Here is an 18,578-nt window from a genome sequence, read left to right on the forward strand (position 1 = left end):
TTGACTTTTTACGTCACATCTGAGACCTCACAACACCGCTCCCGGGTGGGCTCGAACCACCAACCTTTCGATTAACAGCTGAACGCGCTAACCATTGCGCAACGGAAGCCCAAAAATTAAATGTTCGTCAGGTATTGTGGAAAAACTTTGAATTTTTACGTTACATTTGAGATCTCACAACACCGCTCCCGGGAGGGCTCAAACCACCAGTTTTTTGAATAACAGCTAAACGCGCTAACCACTGCGCCACGGAAGCCCAAAAATTAAATGATCGTCAGGTATTGTGGAAAAATTTTGGATTTTTACGTTACATTTGAGATCTCACAACACCGCTCCCGGGTGGGCTCGAACCACCAACCTTTCGGTTAACAGCCGAACGCGCTAACCATTGCGCAACGGAAGCCGAAATATTAAATGTTCGTCAGGTATTGTGGAAAAACTTTGACTTTTTACGTCACATCTGGACCTCACAACACCGCTCCCGGATGGGCTCGAACCACCAACCTTTCGGTTAACAGCCGAAGGCGCTAACCATTGAGCCATGGAAGCTCAGAAAATAAATGGTCGTCAGGTATTGTGGAAAATTTTTGACTTTTTACGTCACATCTGAGACCTCACAACACCGCTCTCGGGTGGGCTCGAACCACCAACCTTTCGATTAACAGCTGAACGCGCTAACCATTGCGCAACGGAAGCCCAAAAATTAAATGTTCGTCAGGTATTGTGGAAAAACTTTGAATTTTTACGTTACATTTGAGATCTCACAACACCGCTCCCGGGAGGGCTCAAACCACCAGTTTTTTGAATAACAGCTGAACGCGCTAACCACTGCGCCAAGGAAGCCCAAAAATTAAATGATCGTCAGGTATTGTGGAAAAAGTTTGGATTTTTACGTTACATTTGAGATCTCACAACACCACTCCCGGGTGGGCTCGAACCAACAACCTTTCGGTTAAAAGCCGAACGCGCTAACCATTGAGCCATGGAAGTCCAAAAATTAAATGTTCGTCAGGTTTTGTGGAAAAATTTTGGATTTTTACGTCACATCTTAGATCTCACAACACCGCTCCCGGGTGGCCTCGAACCAACAACCTTTCGGTTAACAGCTGAACGCGCTAACCATTGCGCAACGGAAGCCCAAAAATTAAATGTTCGTCAGGTATTGTGGAAAAACTTTGAATTTTTACGTTACATTTGAGATCTCACAACACCGCTCCCGGGAGGGCTCAAAACACCAGTTTTTTGAATAACAGCTGAACGCGCTAACCACTGCGCCACGGAAGCCCAAAAATTAAATGTTCGTCAGGTATTGTGGAAAAAGTTTGGATTTTTACGTTACATTTGAGATCTCACAACACCACTCCCGGGTGGGCTCGAACCAACAACCTTTCGGTTAAAAGCCGAACGCGCTAACCATTGAGCCATGGAAGCCCAAAAATTAAATGTTCGTCAGATTTTGTGGAAAAATTTTGGATTTTTACGTTACATCTTAGATCTCACAACACCGCTCCCGGGTGGGCACGAACCACCAACCTTTCGGTTAACAGCCGAACGCGCTAACCATTGAACCATGGAAGCTCAGAAAATAAATGGTCGTCAGGTATTGTTGAAAAACTTTGACATTTTACGTTACATCTGAGACCTCACAACACCGCTCCCGGATGGGCTCGAACCACCAACCTTTCGGTTAGCAGCCGAACGCGCTAACCATTGCGCAATGGAAGCCCAAAAATTAAATGTTCGTCAGTTATTGTGGAAAAATTTTGGATTTTTACGTTACATTTGAGATCTCACAACACCACTCCCGGGTGGGCTCGAACCACCAACCTTTCGGTTAGCAGCCGAACGCGCTAACCATTGCGCAATGGAAGCCCAAAAATTAAATGTTCGTCAGTTATTGTGGAAAAATTTTGGATTTTTACGTTACATTTGAGATCTCACAACACCGCTCCCGGATGGGCTCGAACCACCAACCTTTCGGTTAGCAACCGAACGCGCTAACCATTGCGCAATGGAAGCCCAAAAATTAAATGTTCGTCAGTTATTGTGGAAAAATTTTGGCTTTTTACGTTACATTTGAGATCTCACAACACCGCTCCCGGATGGGCTCGAACCACCAACCTTTCGGTTAACAGCCGAAGGCGCTAACCATTGAGCCATGGAAGCTCAGAAAATAAATGGTCGTCAGGTATTGTGGAAAATATTTGACTTTTTACGTCACATCTGAGACCTCACAACACCGCTCCCGGGTGGGCTCGAACCACCAACCTTTCGATTAACAGCTGAACGCGCTAACCATTGCGCAACGGAAGCCCAAAAATTAAATGTTCGTCAGGTATTGTGGAAAAACTTTGAATTTTTACGTTACATTTGAGATCTCACAACACCGCTCCCGGGAGGGCTCAAACCACCAGTTTTTTGAATAACAGCTAAACGCGCTAACCACTGCGCCACGGAAGCCCAAAAATTAAATGATCGTCAGGTATTGTGGAAAAACTTTGAATTTTTACGTTACATTTGAGATCTCACAACACCGCTCCCGGGTGGGCACGAACCACCAACCTTTCGGTTAACAGCCGAACGCGCTAACCATTGCGCAACGGAAGCCGAAATATTAAATGTTCGTCAGGTATTGTGGAAAAACTTTGACTTTTTACGTCACATCTGAGACCTCACAACACCGCTCCCGGATGGGCTCGAACCACCAACCTTTCGGTTAGCAGCCGAACGCGCTAACCATTGCGCAATGGAAGCCCAAAAATTAAATGTTCGTCAGTTATTGTGGAAAAATTTTGGATTTTTACGTTACATTTGAGATCTCACAACACCGCTCCCGGGTGGGCTCGAACCACCAACCTTTCGGTTAACAGCCGAACGCGCTAACCATTGCGCAACGGAAGCCGAAATATTAAATGTTCGTCAGGTATTGTGGAAAAACTTTGACTTTTTACGTCACATCTGGACCTCACAACACCGCTCCCGGATGGGCTCGAACCACCAACCTTTCGGTTACCAGCCGAAGGCGCTAACCATTGAGCCATGGAAGCTCAGAAAATAAATGGTCGTCAGGTATTGTGGAAAATTTTTGACTTTTTACGTCACATCTGAGACCTCACAACACCGCTCCCGGGTGGGCTCGAACCACCAACCTTTCGATTAACAGCTGAACGCGCTAACCATTGCGCAACGGAAGCCCAAAAATTAAATGTTCGTCAGGTATTGTGGAAAAAGTTTGGATTTTTACGTTACATTTGAGATCTCACAACACCACTCCCGGGTGGGCTCGAACCAACAACCTTTCGGTTAAAAGCCGAACGCGCTAACCATTGAGCCATGGAAGCCCAAAAATTAAATGTTCGTCAGGTTTTGTGGAAAGATTTTGGATTTTTACGTCACATCCCAGATCTCACAACACCGCTCCCGGGAGGGCTCAAACCACCAGTTTTTTGAATAACAGCTGAACGCGCTAACCATTGAGCCATGGAAGCTCAGAAAATAAATGGTCGTCAGGTATTGTTGAAAAACTTTGACTTTTTACGTCACATCTTAGATCTCACAACACCGCTCCCGGGTGGGCTCGAACCAACAACCTTTCGGTTAACAGCCGAACGTGCTAACCATTGAGCCATGGAAGCTCAGAAAATAAATGGTCGTCAGGCATTGTGGAAAAACTTTTGATTTTTACGTTACATTTGAGATCTCACAACACCGCTCCCGGGTGGGCACGAACCACCAACCTTTCGGTTAACAACCAAACGCGCTAACCATTGCGCAATGGAAGCCCAAAAATTAAATGTTCGTCAGGTATTGTGGAAAAACTTTGGTTTTTTTCGTTACATTTGAGATCTAACAACAACGCTCCCGAGTGGGCTCGAACCACCAACCTTTCTATTAACAGCAGTACGCGCTAACCATTGCGCAACGGAAGCCGAAAAATTAAATGTTCGTCAGGTATTGTGGAAAAACTTTGAATTTTTACGTTACATTTGAGATCTCACAACACCGCTCCCGGGTGGGCACGAACCACCAACCTTTCGGTTAACAGCCGAACGCGCTAACCATTGCGCAACAGAAGCCGAAAAATTAAATGTTCGTCAGGTATTGTGGAAAAATTTTGGATTTTTACGTTACATCTTAGATCTCACAACACCGCTCCCGGGTGGGCACGAACCACCAACCTTTCGGTTAACAGCCGAACGCGCTAACCATTGAGCCATGGAAGCTCAGAAAATAAATGGTCGTCAGGTATTGTTGAAAAACTTTGACATTTTACGTTACATCTGAGACCTCACAACACCGCTCCCGGATGGGCTCGAACCACCAACCTTTCGGTTAGCAGCCGAACGCGCTAACCATTGCGCAATGGAAGCCAAAAAATTAAATGTTCGTCAGTTATTGTGGAAAAATTTTGGATTTTTACGTTACATTTGAGATCTCACAACACCGCTCCCGGGTGGGCTCGAACCACCAACCTTTCGGTTAACAGCCGAACGCGCTAACTATTGCGCAACGGAAGCCGAAAAATTAAATGTTCGTCAGGTATTGTGGAAAAACTTTGACTTTTTACGTCACATCTGGACCTCACAACACCGCTCCCAGATGGGCTCACACCACCAACCTTTCGGTTAACAGCCGAAGGCGCTAACCATTGAGCCATGGAAGCTCAGAAAATAAATGGTCGTCAGGCATTGTGGAAAAACTTTTGATTTTTACGTTACATTTGAGATCTCACAACACCGCTCCCGGGTGGGCACGAACCACCAACCTTTCGGTTAACAACCAAACGCGCTAACCATTGCGCAATGGAAGCCCAAAAATTAAATGTTCGTCAGGTATTGTGGAAAAACTTTGGTTTTTTTCGTTACATTTGAGATCTAACAACAACGCTCCCGAGTGGGCTCGAACCACCAACCTTTCTATTAACAGCAGTACGCGCTAACCATTGCGCAACGGAAGCCGAAAAATTAAATGTTCGTCAGGTATTGTGGAAAAACTTTGAATTTTTACGTTACATTTGAGATCTCACAACACCGCTCCCGGGAGGGCTCAAACCACCAGTTTTTTGAATAACAGCTGAACGCGCTAACCACTGCGCCACGGAAGCCCAAAAATTAAATGATCGTCAGGTATTGTGGAAAAAGTTTGGATTTTTACGTTACATTTGAGATCTCACAACACCACTCCCGGGTGGGCTCGAACCAACAACCTTTCGGTTAAAAGCCGAACGCGCTAACCATTGAGCCATGGAAGTCCAAAAATTAAATGTTCGTCAGGTTTTGTGGAACAATTTTGGATTTTTACGTCACATCTTAGATCTCACAACACCGCTCCCGGGTGGGCTCGAACCAACAACCTTTCGGTTAACAGCTGAACGCGCTAACCATTGCGCAACGGAAGCCCAAAAATTAAATGTTCGTCAGGTATTGTGGAAAAACTTTGAATTTTTACGTTACATTTGAGATCTCACAACACCGCTCCCGGGAGGGCTCAAACCACCAGTTTTTTGAATAACAGCTGAACGCGCTAACCACTGCGCCACGGAAGCCCAAAAATTAAATGTTCGTCAGGTATTGTGGAAAAAGTTTGGATTTTTACGTTACATTTGAGATCTCACAACACCACTCCCGGGTGGGCTCGAACCAACAACCTTTCGGTTAAAAGCCGAACGCGCTAACCATTGAGCCATGGAAGCCCAAAAATTAAATGTTCGTCAGGTTTTGTGGAAAGATTTTGGATTTTTACGTCACATCCAAGATCTCACAACACCGCTCCCGGGAGGGCTCAAACCACCAGTTTTATGAATAACAGCTGAACGCGCTAACCATTGAGCCATGGAAGCTCAGAAAATAAATGGTCGTCAGGTATTGTTGAAAAACTTTGACTTTTTACGTCACATCTTAGATCTCACAACACCGCTCCCGGGTGGGCTCGAACCAACAACCTTTCGGTTAACAGCCGAACGTGCTAACCATTGAGCCATGGAAGCTCAGAAAATAAATGGTCGTCAGGCATTGTGGAAAAACTTTTGATTTTTACGTTACATTTGAGATCTCACAACACCGCTCCCGGGTGGGCACGAACCACCAACCTTTCGGTTAACAACCAAACGCGCTAACCATTGCGCAATGGAAGCCCAAAAATTAAATGTTCGTCAGGTATTGTGGAAAAACTTTGGTTTTTTACGTTACATTTGAGATCTAACAACAACGCTCCCGAGTGGGCTCGAACCACCAACCTTTCTATTAACAGCAGTACGCGCTAACCATTGCGCAACGGAAGCCGAAAAATTAAATGTTCGTCAGGTATTGTGGAAAAACTTTGAATTTTTACGTTACATTTGAGATCTCACAACACCGCTCCCGGGTGGGCACGAACCACCAACCTTTCGGTTAACAGCCGAACGCGCTAACCATTGCGCAACAGAAGCCGAAAAATTAAATGTTCGTCAGGTATTGTGGAAAAATTTTGGATTTTTACGTTACATCTTAGATCTCACAACACCGCTCCCGGGTGGGCACGAACCACCAACCTTTCGGTTAACAGCCGAACGCGCTAACCATTGAGCCATGGAAGCTCAGAAAATAAATGGTCGTCAGGTATTGTTGAAAAACTTTGACATTTTACGTTACATCTGAGACCTCACAACACCGCTCCCGGATGGGCTCGAACCACCAACCTTTCGGTTAGCAGCCGAACGCGCTAACCATTGCGCAATGGAAGCCAAAAAATTAAATGTTCGTCAGTTATTGTGGAAAAATTTTGGATTTTTACGTTACATTTGAGATCTCACAACACCGCTCCCGGGTGGGCTCGAACCACCAACCTTTCGGTTAACAGCCGAACGCGCTAACTATTGCGCAACGGAAGCCGAAAAATTAAATGTTCGTCAGGTATTGTGGAAAAACTTTGACTTTTTACGTCACATCTGGACCTCACAACACCGCTCCCAGATGGGCTCACACCACCAACCTTTCGGTTAACAGCCGAAGGCGCTAACCATTGAGCCATGGAAGCTCAGAAAATAAATGGTCGTCAGGTATTGTGGAAAATTTTTGACTTTTTACGTCACATCTGAGACCTCACAACACCGCTCCCGGGTGGGCTCGAACCACCAACCTTTCGATTAACAGCTGAACGCGCTAACCATTGCGCAACGGAAGCCCAAAAATTAAATGTTCGTCAGGTATTGTGGAAAAACTTTGAATTTTTACGTTACATTTGAGATCTCACAACACCGCTCCCGGGAGGGCTCAAACCACCAGTTTTTTGAATAGCAGCTGAACGCGCTAACAACTGCGCCACGGAAGCCCAAAAACTAAATGTTCGTCAGGTATTGTGGAAAAAGTTTGGATTTTTACGTTACATTTGAGATCTCACAACACCACTCCCGGGTGGGCTCGAACCAACAACCTTTCGGTTAAAAGCCGAACGCGCTAACCATTGAGCCATGGAAGCCCAAAAATTAAATGTTCGTCAGGTTTTGTGGAAAGATTTTGGATTTTTACGTCACATCTTAGATCTCACAACACCGCTCCCGGGAGGGCTCAAACCACCAGTTTTTTGAATAACAGCTGAACGCGCTAACCATTGAGCCATGGAAGATCAGAAAATAAATGGTCGTCAGGTATTGTTGAAAAACTTTGACTTTTTACGTCACATCTTAGATCTCACAACACCGCTCCCGGGTGGGCTCGAACCAACAACCTTTCGGTTAACAGCAGAACGTGCTAACCATTGAGCCATGGAAGCTCAGAAAATAAATGGTCGTCAGGTACTGTGGAAAAACTCTGACATTTTACGTTACATATGAGACCTCACAACACCGCTCCCGGATGGGCTCGAACCACCAACCTTTCGGTTAACAGCCGAACGCGCTAACCATTGCGCAATGGAATCCCAAAAATTAACTGTTCGTCAGGCATTGTGGAAAAACTTTTGATTTTTACGTTACATTTGAGATCTCACAACACCGCTCCCGGGTGGGCACGAACCACCAACCTTTCGGTTAGCAACCAAACGCGCTAACCATTGCGCAATGGAAGCCCAAAAATTAAATGTTCGTCAGGTATTGTGGAAAAACTTTGGTTTTTTACGTTACATTTGAGATCTAACAACAACGCTCCCGAGTGGGCTCGAACCACCAACCTTTCTATTAACAGAAGTACGCGCTAACCATTGCGCAACGGAAGCCGAAAAATTAAATGTTCGTCAGGTATTGTGGAAAAACTTTGAATTTTTACGTTACATTTGAGATCTCACAACACCGCTCCCGGGTGGGCACGAACCACCAACCTTTCGGTTAACAGCCGAACGCGCTAACCATTGCGCAACAGAAGCCGAAAAATTAAATGTTCGTCAGGTATTGTGGAAAAACTTTGGATTTTTTCGTTACATCTTAGATCTCACAACACCGCTCCCGGGTGGGCTCGAACCAACAACCTTTCGGTTAACAGCCGAACGCGCTAACCACTGCGCAATAGAAGCCCAAAAATTAAATGTTCGTCAGGTATTGTGGAAAAATTTTGGATTTTTACGTTACATCTTAGATTTCACAACACCGCTCCCGGGTGGGCACGAACCACCAACCTTTCGGTTAACAGCCGAATGCGCTAACCATTGAGCCATGGAAGCTCAGAAAATAAATGGTCGTCAGGTATTGTTGAAAAACTTTGACATTTTACGTTACATCTGAGACCTCACAACACCGCTCCCGGATGGGCTCGAACCACCAACCTTTCGGTTAGCAGCCGAACGCGCTAACCATTGCGCAATGGAAGCCCAAAAATTAAATGTTCGTCAGTTATTGTGGAAAAATTTTGGATTTTTACGTTACATTTGAGATCTCACAACACCGCTCCCGGGTGGGCTCGAACCACCAACCTTTCGGTTAACAGCCGAACGCGCTAACTATTGCGCAACGGAAGCCGAAAAATTAAATGTTCGTCAGGTATTGTGGAAAAACTTTGACTTTTTACGTCACATCTGGACCTCACAACACCGCTCCCAGATGGGCTCGAACCACCAACCTTTCGGTTAACAGCCGAAGGCGCTAACCATTGAGCCATGGAAGCTCAGAAAATAAATGGTCGTCAGGTATTGTGGAAAATGTTTGACTTTTTACGTCACATCTGAGACCTCACAACACCGCTCCCGGGTGGGCTCGAACCACCAACCTTTCGATTAACAGCTGAACGCGCTAACCATTGCGCAACGGAAGCCCAAAAATTAAATGTTCGTCAGGTATTGTGGAAAAACTTTGAATTTTTACGTTACATTTGAGATCTCACAACACCGCTCCCGGGAGGGCTCAAACCACCAGTTTTTTGAATAACAGCTGAACGCGCTAACCACTGCGCCACGGAAGCCCAAAAATTAAATGATCGTCAGGTATTGTGGAAAAAGTTTGGATTTTTACGTTACATTTGAGATCTCACAACACCACTCCCGGGTGGGCTCGAACCAACAACCTTTCGGTTAAAAGCCGAACGCGCTAACCATTGAGCCATGGAAGCCCAAAAATTAAATGTTCGTCAGGTTTTGTGGAAAGATTTTGGATTTTTACGTCACATCCAAGATCTCACAACACCGCTCCCGGGTGGGCTCGAACCACCAGTTTTTACCTCTCCGAGTGACGTATGTCACGGAGAGGTATTACACCGGCCGTCTCTGTGTGTCTGTCTGTCTGTGTGTCTGTGTGTCTGTCAGACCCCACGTGACCGCGTTCGCAGTTTGCGTATTGGAGCAAACAAATACCCGATTTCCGGAACGCGTTCGCGGTTCACGGAAATTTGGCCATTCATCTACCAACACAAGTCTTTACTAACTGGCTTCTAAGGACCATAATCTGCTAGTATTTGTCCATCCCACATGGACACTAGTCTGTACTTGCTAGCTTCTAAGCACCACCATCTTCTGTTCTTCGTCAATTTCACCTTGACACCAGCTTCTATGCACCACCATCTTCTGTTCTTCGTCAATTCCACATTGACACCAGGTTCTATGCACCACCATCTTCTGTTCTTCGTCAATTCCACATTGACACCAGCTTCAATGCACCACCATCTTCAGGTCTTTTGTCCATTCCACATGGACGCCAGTCAGTACATTCTGGCTTCTTTTCCTCCGTCATCGTTTGGTTCCAAGATATACGCGGCGATCGGCTAGGGTTACGAGAAACGTCTAGCCTCCCAATGGCAGGGCTTCCACCATCGGTTCACGCAAATGCGTTTTTATCTATTATTTGGTTTTAAGATATACGCGGCGATCGGCTAGGGTTACGAGAAACGTCTAGCCTCCCAATGGCAGGGCTTCCACCAAAGGTTCACGCGAATGCGTTTTTATCTATTATTATAATGGAAACGAAACGTATATATACCCCAAAATTTGAAAAAAGCGGGCAAGAGGGGTACCCTTCACTTTAAACGTCAATATTAGCAAAGTTTCGAAAGATAATAGGAACAACTTTATTTTAAACGATTTAACTATTTTTAAAGTTATTTACTGGCGATTAAAATAATTAAAAATAATTATATTTATTTAAATATTAAAGATAAACCCAAGTACCGAAGTCGTTAAATCATTGCCTCCTATATCTATCAAGGCCCGTGCATTGCGTTATATTTCGTACATTGTCTCTTATATCTTTTTAGGCCCGTGCATTGCGTTATATTTCCTACATTGCCTCCTGTATCTATCTAGGCCCGTGCATTGCGATATATTTTTGAGAACAACAACCAAAATGGGAAGCTCCTCTCAGAACCATAATAATTTGTTTTCTCTGTTATATGAAATGAAAATATGGATAATATTTTCGGCAATTCGATTTGAATGGCTCTTTCTGATGTATCATTCTCTCAGCACTGTTCATAATGGACAGGAACTTAGAGATTCGAGACACTTGGAATTACGATAGTGTTTCAAATCCTCTGTAATGAGGGCTTAACGACTTGGAGTGACTGGAAAGATAGATACACATCCTATTTTTTAGTTGTACCATGCGTACCACAATGTTGCCAGGCGTTTATTGAAGGATGCTTGGGTACTTGGTACAGACTGTTACGTCTACCAAGTTTCCTAGCATCCAAGAATAAATAGGATTCATAGAAGCCAGTGTTATGGGCATGTCATGGGTCAAGTCGTTAAATATATCGACGCAGTTAAATAGCTGATGGCATTATTTTATCCACTTTCTCATTGCGTTTCGAGTGGAAGTTCAACTTTGGCACGGACGACAGATGGCGCTCTTAACCTTCTACCCCCAAAAATCGCAGTTGTCTGCTCGTTTTCCCCTTCCGCGTTTTTTCGTTATAAACTTATGATTTAACGAACTGTTAAGATAAAATTTCATATTTCCTTAGACAGATAAGCTTCTACTCCTTTCATCTTACTCCCAGTTAGATTTAACCTTGTTAAAACATAATCAGATGAATTTGAGTTATAATGTCTAGGAGTGATAGAGACATTTTTACCGATGTCTAGAGATGTTAAGCTTAAGCGAAATTGTTTTACGTTTGAATAAAAATACCGCTTCCAGTAGTGGGTTTATAGTACTCCTTGTTTGTGTAAGATTAGTGTAGCTGTAGAGCGTTGTTGCTGTTTAGTTTATACGCCCCCTAGGCCTATTTGTGAAAGACCTTTTTTACGCACTTTTATCATTCTTTATTTGAAAAAAGTGTTGGCAATGTATATTTTTTAAATATGACGGAATTGCTGTTGGTATGATAGCGCCCTACTCGCGAAAAAAACCTTTTTTTAAACAGTTGATTCATTCTTTGATAGAATTTCGAAGGAAGAAGTTAAGTGTTAAATTTGCTCGATTAATTTTGTTCGGCAAATAATATAATTAAGCCTTACGTATTACTGAAGGAGATTGATTTTGCCAACCTGTGTGAGTATTTAAGGAGATTGATTTTGCCAACCTTTGTGAGTATTTAACTGATTAATAAGTAAATGGAGGAAGATAATAATTTAAGTAAAGAGGAAATCAGAAAACGAAAGGCAAGGGAAAGAATGAGGGCAAAAAGGTCAGATCCTGAATTTAGGAAACGAGAAAATGAAAGGAGAAGAGCGTTAGCCGCGGAAAAAAGGCTGTTTCTGGAACAGGTTCTAGCACGCAAAATGTTGGTCCTACCACGAGGCCAGTTGGCCATGATCGTACGAAAGATAATGCATTAAATAAATGTTCTATTGAAAGTACTGTAGGCGTAGGCATATCTATTAATAAGGAACCCAATAATGTACAAAATGTTAATGCTAATATTAGTGAAATCATCGAAAGCGATGAACAAGTACGAGCCTAGCTTATGTGTGATTGGGTTGTGGCTTCCATGTTTTGGGGACATTTGCTTTTTGTGTGGCGATGTATGATTCAGCTTTGATATGGACAAATGTTACAAATCATACTGGTAGACTAAGAATACGGTTGAGGTATAGCAAGAGAGTAGAGTTTCCCCAGCAATTGAGAGATATTGAAAAGGCTTGAACAATTGACTATTTTAAAATTGAATTCCTGCACTTGCAAAGAATTAAAAAAAGCGATAGATGCATATATTTAGGTTGTTTAAGGGGTAGTGATAGTCATCTCCACTCGGAGAGGTAATATTTTGGCTTTCCCAACTTGTATGAATAACAGCTGAACGCGCTAACCATTGAGCCATGGAAGCTCAGAAAATAAATGGTCGTCAGGTATTGTTGAAAAACTTTGACTTTTTACGTCACATCTCAGATCTCACAACACCGCTCCCGGGTGGGCTCGAACCAACAACCTTTCGGTTAACAGCCGAACGTGCTAACCATTGAGCCATGGAAGCTCAGAAAATAAATGGTCGTCAGGCATTGTGGAAAAACTTTTTATTTTTACGTTACATTTGAGATCTCACAACACCGCTCCCGGGTGGGCACGAACCACCAACCTTTCGGTTAACAACCAAACGCGCTAACCATTGCGCAATGGAAGCCCAAAAATTAAATGTTCGTCAGGTATTGTGGAAAAACTTTGGTTTTTTACGTTACATTTGAGATCTAACAACAACGCTCCCGAGTGGGCTCGAACCACCAACCTTTCTATTAACAGCAGTACGCGCTAACCATTGCGCAACGGAAGCCGAAAAATTAAATGTTCGTCAGGTATTGTGGAAAAACTTTGAATTTTTACGTTACATTTGAGATCTCACAACACCGCTCCCGGGTGGGCACGAACCACCAACCTTTCGGTTAACAGCCGAACGCGCTAACCATTGCGCAACAGAAGCCGAAAAATTAAATGTTCGTCAGGTATTGTGGAAAAATTTTGGATTTTTACGTTACATCTTAGATCTCACAACACCGCTCCCGGGTGGGCACGAACCACCAACCTTTCGGTTAACAGCCGAACGCGCTAACCATTGAGCCATGGAAGCTCAGAAAATAAATGGTCGTCAGGTATTGTTGAAAAACTTTGACATTTTACGTTACATCTGAGACCTCACAACACCGCTCCCGGATGGGCTCGAACCACCAACCTTTCGGTTAGCAGCCGAACGCGCTAACCATTGCGCAATGGAAGCCAAAAAATTAAATGTTCGTCAGTTATTGTGGAAAAATTTTGGATTTTTACGTTACATTTGAGATCTCACAACACCGCTCCCGGGTGGGCTCGAACCACCAACCTTTCGGTTAACAGCCGAACGCGCTAACTATTGCGCAACGGAAGCCGAAAAATTAAATGTTCGTCAGGTATTGTGGAAAAACTTTGACTTTTTACGTCACATCTGGACCTCACAACACCGCTCCCAGATGGGCTCACACCACCAACCTTTCGGTTAACAGCCGAAGGCGCTAACCATTGAGCCATGGAAGCTCAGAAAATAAATGGTCGTCAGGTATTGTGGAAAATTTTTGACTTTTTACGTCACATCTGAGACCTCACAACACCGCTCCCGGGTGGGCTCGAACCACCAACCTTTCGATTAACAGCTGAACGCGCTAACCATTGCGCAACGGAAGCCCAAAAATTAAATGTTCGTCAGGTATTGTGGAAAAACTTTGAATTTTTACGTTACATTTGAGATCTCACAACACCGCTCCCGGGAGGGCTCAAACCACCAGTTTTTTGAATAGCAGCTGAACGCGCTAACAACTGCGCCACGGAAGCCCAAAAATTAAATGTTCGTCAGGTATTGTGGAAAAAGTTTGGATTTTTACGTTACATTTGAGATCTCACAACACCACTCCCGGGTGGGCTCGAACCAACAACCTTTCGGTTAAAAGCCGAACGCGCTAACCATTGAGCCATGGAAGCCCAAAAATTAAATGTTCGTCAGGTTTTGTGGAAAGATTTTGGATTTTTACGTCACATCTTAGATCTCACAACACCGCTCCCGGGAGGGCTCAAACCACCAGTTTTTTGAATAACAGCTGAACGCGCTAACCATTGAGCCATGGAAGATCAGAAAATAAATGGTCGTCAGGTATTGTTGAAAAACTTTGACTTTTTACGTCACATCTTAGATCTCACAACACCGCTCCCGGATGGGCTCGAACCACCAACCTTTCGGTTAACAGCCGAACGCGCTAACCATTGCGCAATGGAATCCCAAAAATTAACTGTTCGTCAGGCATTGTGGAAAAACTTTTGATTTTTACGTTACATTTGAGATCTCACAACACCGCTCCCGGGTGGGCACGAACCACCAACCTTTCGGTTAGCAACCAAACGCGCTAACCATTGCGCAATGGAAGCCCAAAAATTAAATGTTCGTCAGGTATTGTGGAAAAACTTTGGTTTTTTACGTTACATTTGAGATCTAACAACAACGCTCCCGAGTGGGCTCGAACCACCAACCTTTCTATTAACAGAAGTACGCGCTAACCATTGCGCAACGGAAGCCGAAAAATTAAATGTTCGTCAGGTATTGTGGAAAAACTTTGAATTTTTACGTTACATTTGAGATCTCACAACACCGCTCCCGGGTGGGCACGAACCACCAACCTTTCGGTTAACAGCCGAACGCGCTAACCATTGCGCAACAGAAGCCGAAAAATTAAATGTTCGTCAGGTATTGTGGAAAAACTTTGGATTTTTTCGTTACATCTTAGATCTCACAACACCGCTCCCGGGTGGGCTCGAACCAACAACCTTTCGGTTAACAGCCGAACGCGCTAACCACTGCGCAATGGAAGCCCAAAAATTAAATGTTCGTCAGGTATTGTGGAAAAATTTTGGATTTTTACGTTACATCTTAGATCTCACAACACCGCTCCCGGGTGGGCACGAACCACCAACCTTTCGGTTAACAGCCGAATGCGCTAACCATTGAGCCATGGAAGCTCAGAAAATAAATGGTCGTCAGGTATTGTTGAAAAACTTTGACATTTTACGTTACATCTGAGACCTCACAACACCGCTCCCGGATGGGCTCGAACCACCAACCTTTCGGTTAGCAGCCGAACGCGCTAACCATTGCGCAATGGAAGCCCAAAAATTAAATGTTCGTCAGTTATTGTGGAAAAATTTTGGATTTTTACGTTACATTTGAGATCTCACAACACCGCTCCCGGGTGGGCTCGAACCACCAACCTTTCGGTTAACAGCCGAACGCGCTAACTATTGCGCAACGGAAGCCGAAAAATTAAATGTTCGTCAGGTATTGTGGAAAAACTTTGACTTTTTACGTCACATCTGGACCTCACAACACCGCTCCCAGATGGGCTCGAACCACCAACCTTTCGGTTAACAGCCGAAGGCGCTAACCATTGAGCCATGGAAGCTCAGAAAATAAATGGTCGTCAGGTATTGTGGAAAATGTTTGACTTTTTACGTCACATCTGAGACCTCACAACACCGCTCCCGGGTGGGCTCGAACCACAAACCTTTCGATTAACAGCTGAACGCGCTAACCATTGCGCAACGGAAGCCCAAAAATTAAATGTTCGTCAGGTATTGTGGAAAAACTTTGAATTTTTACGTTACATTTGAGATCTCACAACACCGCTCCCGGGAGGGCTCAAACCACCAGTTTTTTGAATAACAGCTGAACGCGCTAACCACTGCGCCACGGAAGCCCAAAAATTAAATGATCGTCAGGTATTGTGGAAAAAGTTTGGATTTTTACGTTACATTTGAGATCTCACAACACCACTCCCGGGTGGGCTCGAACCAACAACCTTTCGGTTAAAAGCCGAACGCGCTAACCATTGAGCCATGGAAGTCCAAAAATTAAATGTTCGTCAGGTTTTGTGGAACAATTTTGGATTTTTACGTCACATCTTAGATCTCACAACACCGCTCCCGGGTGGGCTCGAACCAACAACCTTTCGGTTAACAGCTGAACGCGCTAACCATTGCGCAACGGAAGCCCAAAAATTAAATGTTCGTCAGGTATTGTGGAAAAACTTTGAATTTTTACGTTACATTTGAGATCTCACAACACCGCTCCCGGGAGGGCTCAAACCACCAGTTTTTTGAATAACAGCTGAACGCGCTAACCACTGCGCCACGGAAGCCCAAAAATTAAATGTTCGTCAGGTATTGTGGAAAAAGTTTGGATTTTTACGTTACATTTGAGATCTCACAACACCACTCCCGGGTGGGCTCGAACCAACAACCTTTCGGTTAAAAGCCGAACGCGCTAACCATTGAGCCATGGAAGCCCAAAAATTAAATGTTCGTCAGGTTTTGTGGAACAATTTTGGATTTTTACGTCACATCTTAGATCTCACAACACCGCTCCCGGGTGGGCTCGAACCAACAACCTTTCGGTTAACAGCTGAACGCGCTAACCATTGCGCAACGGAAGCCCAAAAATTAAATGTTCGTCAGGTATTGTGGAAAAACTTTGAATTTTTACGTTACATTTGAGATCTCACAACACCGCTCCCGGGAGGGCTCAAACCACCAGTTTTTTGAATAACAGCTGAACGCGCTAACCACTGCGCCACGGAAGCCCAAAAATTAAATGTTCGTCAGGTATTGTGGAAAAAGTTTGGATTTTTACGTTACATTTGAGATCTCACAACACCACTCCCGGGTGGGCTCGAACCAACAACCTTTCGGTTAAAAGCCGAACGCGCTAACCATTGAGCCATGGAAGCCCAAAAATTAAATGTTCGTCAGGTTTTGTGGAAAGATTTTGGATTTTTACGTCACATCCCAGATCTCACAACACCGCTCCCGGGAGGGCTCAAACCACCAGTTTTTTGAATAACAGCTGAACGCGCTAACCATTGAGCCATGGAAGCTCAGAAAATAAATGGTCGTCAGGTATTGTTGAAAAACTTTGACTTTTTACGTCACATCTTAGATCTCACAACACCGCTCCCGGGTGGGCTCGAACCAACAACCTTTCGGTTAACAGCCGAACGTGCTAACCATTGAGCCATGGAAGCTCAGAAAATAAATGGTCGTCAGGCATTGTGGAAAAACTTTTGATTTTTACGTTACATTTGAGATCTCACAACACCGCTCCCGGGTGGGCACGAACCACCAACCTTTCGGTTAACAACCAAACGCGCTAACCATTGCGCAATGGAAGCTCAGAAAATAAATGGTCGTCAGGTATTGTTGAAAAACTTTGACATTTTACGTTACATCTGAGACCTCACAACACCGCTCCCGGGTGGGCTCGAACCACCAACCTTTCGGTTAACAGCCGAACGCGCTAACTATTGCGCAACGGAAGCCGAAAAATTAAATGTTCGTCAGGTATTGTGGAAAAACTTTGACTTTTTACGTCACATCTGGACCTCACAACACCGCTCCCAGATGGGCTCGAACCACCAACCTTTCGGTTAAAAGCCGAACGCGCTAACCATTGCGCAACAGAAGCCGAAAAATTAAATGTTCGTCAGGTATTGTGGAAAAATTTTGGATTTTTACGTTACATCTTAGATCTCACAACACCGCTCCCGGGTGGGCACGAACCACCAACCTTTCGGTTAACAGCCGAACGCGCTAACCATTGAGCCATGGAAGCTCAGAAAATAAATGGTCGTCAGGTATTGTTGAAAAACTTTGACATTTTACGTTACATCTGAGACCTCACAACACCGCTCCCGGATGGGCTCGAACCACCAACCTTTCGGTTAGCAGCCGAACGCGCTAACCATTGCGCAATGGAAGCCCAAAAATTAAATGTTCGTCAGTTATTGTGGAAAAATTTTGGATTTTTACGTTACATTTGAGATCTCACAACACCGCTCCCGGGTGGGCTCGAACCACCAACCTTTCGGTTAACAGCCGAACGCGCTAACTATTGCGCAACGGAAGCCGAAAAATTAAATGTTCGTCAGGTATTGTGGAAAAACTTTGACTTTTTACGTCACATCTGGACCTCACAACACCGCTCCCAGATGGGCTCGAACCACCAACCTTTCGGTTAACAGCCGAAGGCGCTAACCATTGAGCCATGGAAGCTCAGAAAATAAATGGTCGTCAGGTATTGTGGAAAATGTTTGACTTTTTACGTCACATCTGAGACCTCACAACACCGCTCCCGGGTGGGCTCGAACCACCAACCTTTCGATTAACAGCTGAACGCGCTAACCATTGCGCAACGGAAGCCCAAAAATTAAATGTTCGTCAGGTATTGTGGAAAAACTTT

At 44.4% G+C, this 18,578-nt stretch overlaps 11 non-coding genes across 11 annotated transcripts; all 11 read right to left on the minus strand.

The window, feature by feature from the left end:
• Positions 1–1,652: 1,652 nt before the first annotated feature.
• TRNAS-GCU (transfer RNA serine (anticodon GCU)) lies at positions 1,653–1,725 on the minus strand. Its single transcript has one exon. It is a non-coding gene; the product is annotated as a tRNA-Ser (tRNA).
• A 74-nt stretch (positions 1,726–1,799) lies between these two features.
• TRNAS-GCU (transfer RNA serine (anticodon GCU)) lies at positions 1,800–1,872 on the minus strand. The gene has a single exon. It is a non-coding gene; the product is annotated as a tRNA-Ser (tRNA).
• A 74-nt stretch (positions 1,873–1,946) lies between these two features.
• TRNAS-GCU (transfer RNA serine (anticodon GCU)) lies at positions 1,947–2,019 on the minus strand. The gene has a single exon. It is a non-coding gene; the product is annotated as a tRNA-Ser (tRNA).
• A 662-nt stretch (positions 2,020–2,681) lies between these two features.
• TRNAS-GCU (transfer RNA serine (anticodon GCU)) lies at positions 2,682–2,754 on the minus strand. Its single transcript has one exon. It is a non-coding gene; the product is annotated as a tRNA-Ser (tRNA).
• Positions 2,755–2,974: 220 nt separating this feature from the next.
• TRNAT-GGU (transfer RNA threonine (anticodon GGU)) lies at positions 2,975–3,047 on the minus strand. The gene has a single exon. It is a non-coding gene; the product is annotated as a tRNA-Thr (tRNA).
• Positions 3,048–4,297: 1,250 nt separating this feature from the next.
• TRNAS-GCU (transfer RNA serine (anticodon GCU)) lies at positions 4,298–4,370 on the minus strand. The gene has a single exon. It is a non-coding gene; the product is annotated as a tRNA-Ser (tRNA).
• Positions 4,371–6,648: 2,278 nt separating this feature from the next.
• On the minus strand, positions 6,649–6,721 carry TRNAS-GCU (transfer RNA serine (anticodon GCU)). The gene has a single exon. It is a non-coding gene; the product is annotated as a tRNA-Ser (tRNA).
• A 1,984-nt stretch (positions 6,722–8,705) lies between these two features.
• On the minus strand, positions 8,706–8,778 carry TRNAS-GCU (transfer RNA serine (anticodon GCU)). The gene has a single exon. It is a non-coding gene; the product is annotated as a tRNA-Ser (tRNA).
• Positions 8,779–13,471: 4,693 nt separating this feature from the next.
• TRNAS-GCU (transfer RNA serine (anticodon GCU)) lies at positions 13,472–13,544 on the minus strand. The gene has a single exon. It is a non-coding gene; the product is annotated as a tRNA-Ser (tRNA).
• A 1,837-nt stretch (positions 13,545–15,381) lies between these two features.
• Positions 15,382–15,454, minus strand: TRNAS-GCU (transfer RNA serine (anticodon GCU)). The gene has a single exon. It is a non-coding gene; the product is annotated as a tRNA-Ser (tRNA).
• A 2,571-nt stretch (positions 15,455–18,025) lies between these two features.
• TRNAS-GCU (transfer RNA serine (anticodon GCU)) lies at positions 18,026–18,098 on the minus strand. Its single transcript has one exon. It is a non-coding gene; the product is annotated as a tRNA-Ser (tRNA).
• Positions 18,099–18,578: the final 480 nt, after the last annotated feature.

The sequence above is a fragment of the Phalangium opilio genome, unplaced genomic scaffold (genome assembly GCF_054372755.1).
Source record: "Phalangium opilio isolate 3A_F unplaced genomic scaffold, DU_Popi_V2 ptg000082l_1, whole genome shotgun sequence".
Classification (NCBI taxonomy): domain Eukaryota; kingdom Metazoa; phylum Arthropoda; class Arachnida; order Opiliones; family Phalangiidae; genus Phalangium; species Phalangium opilio.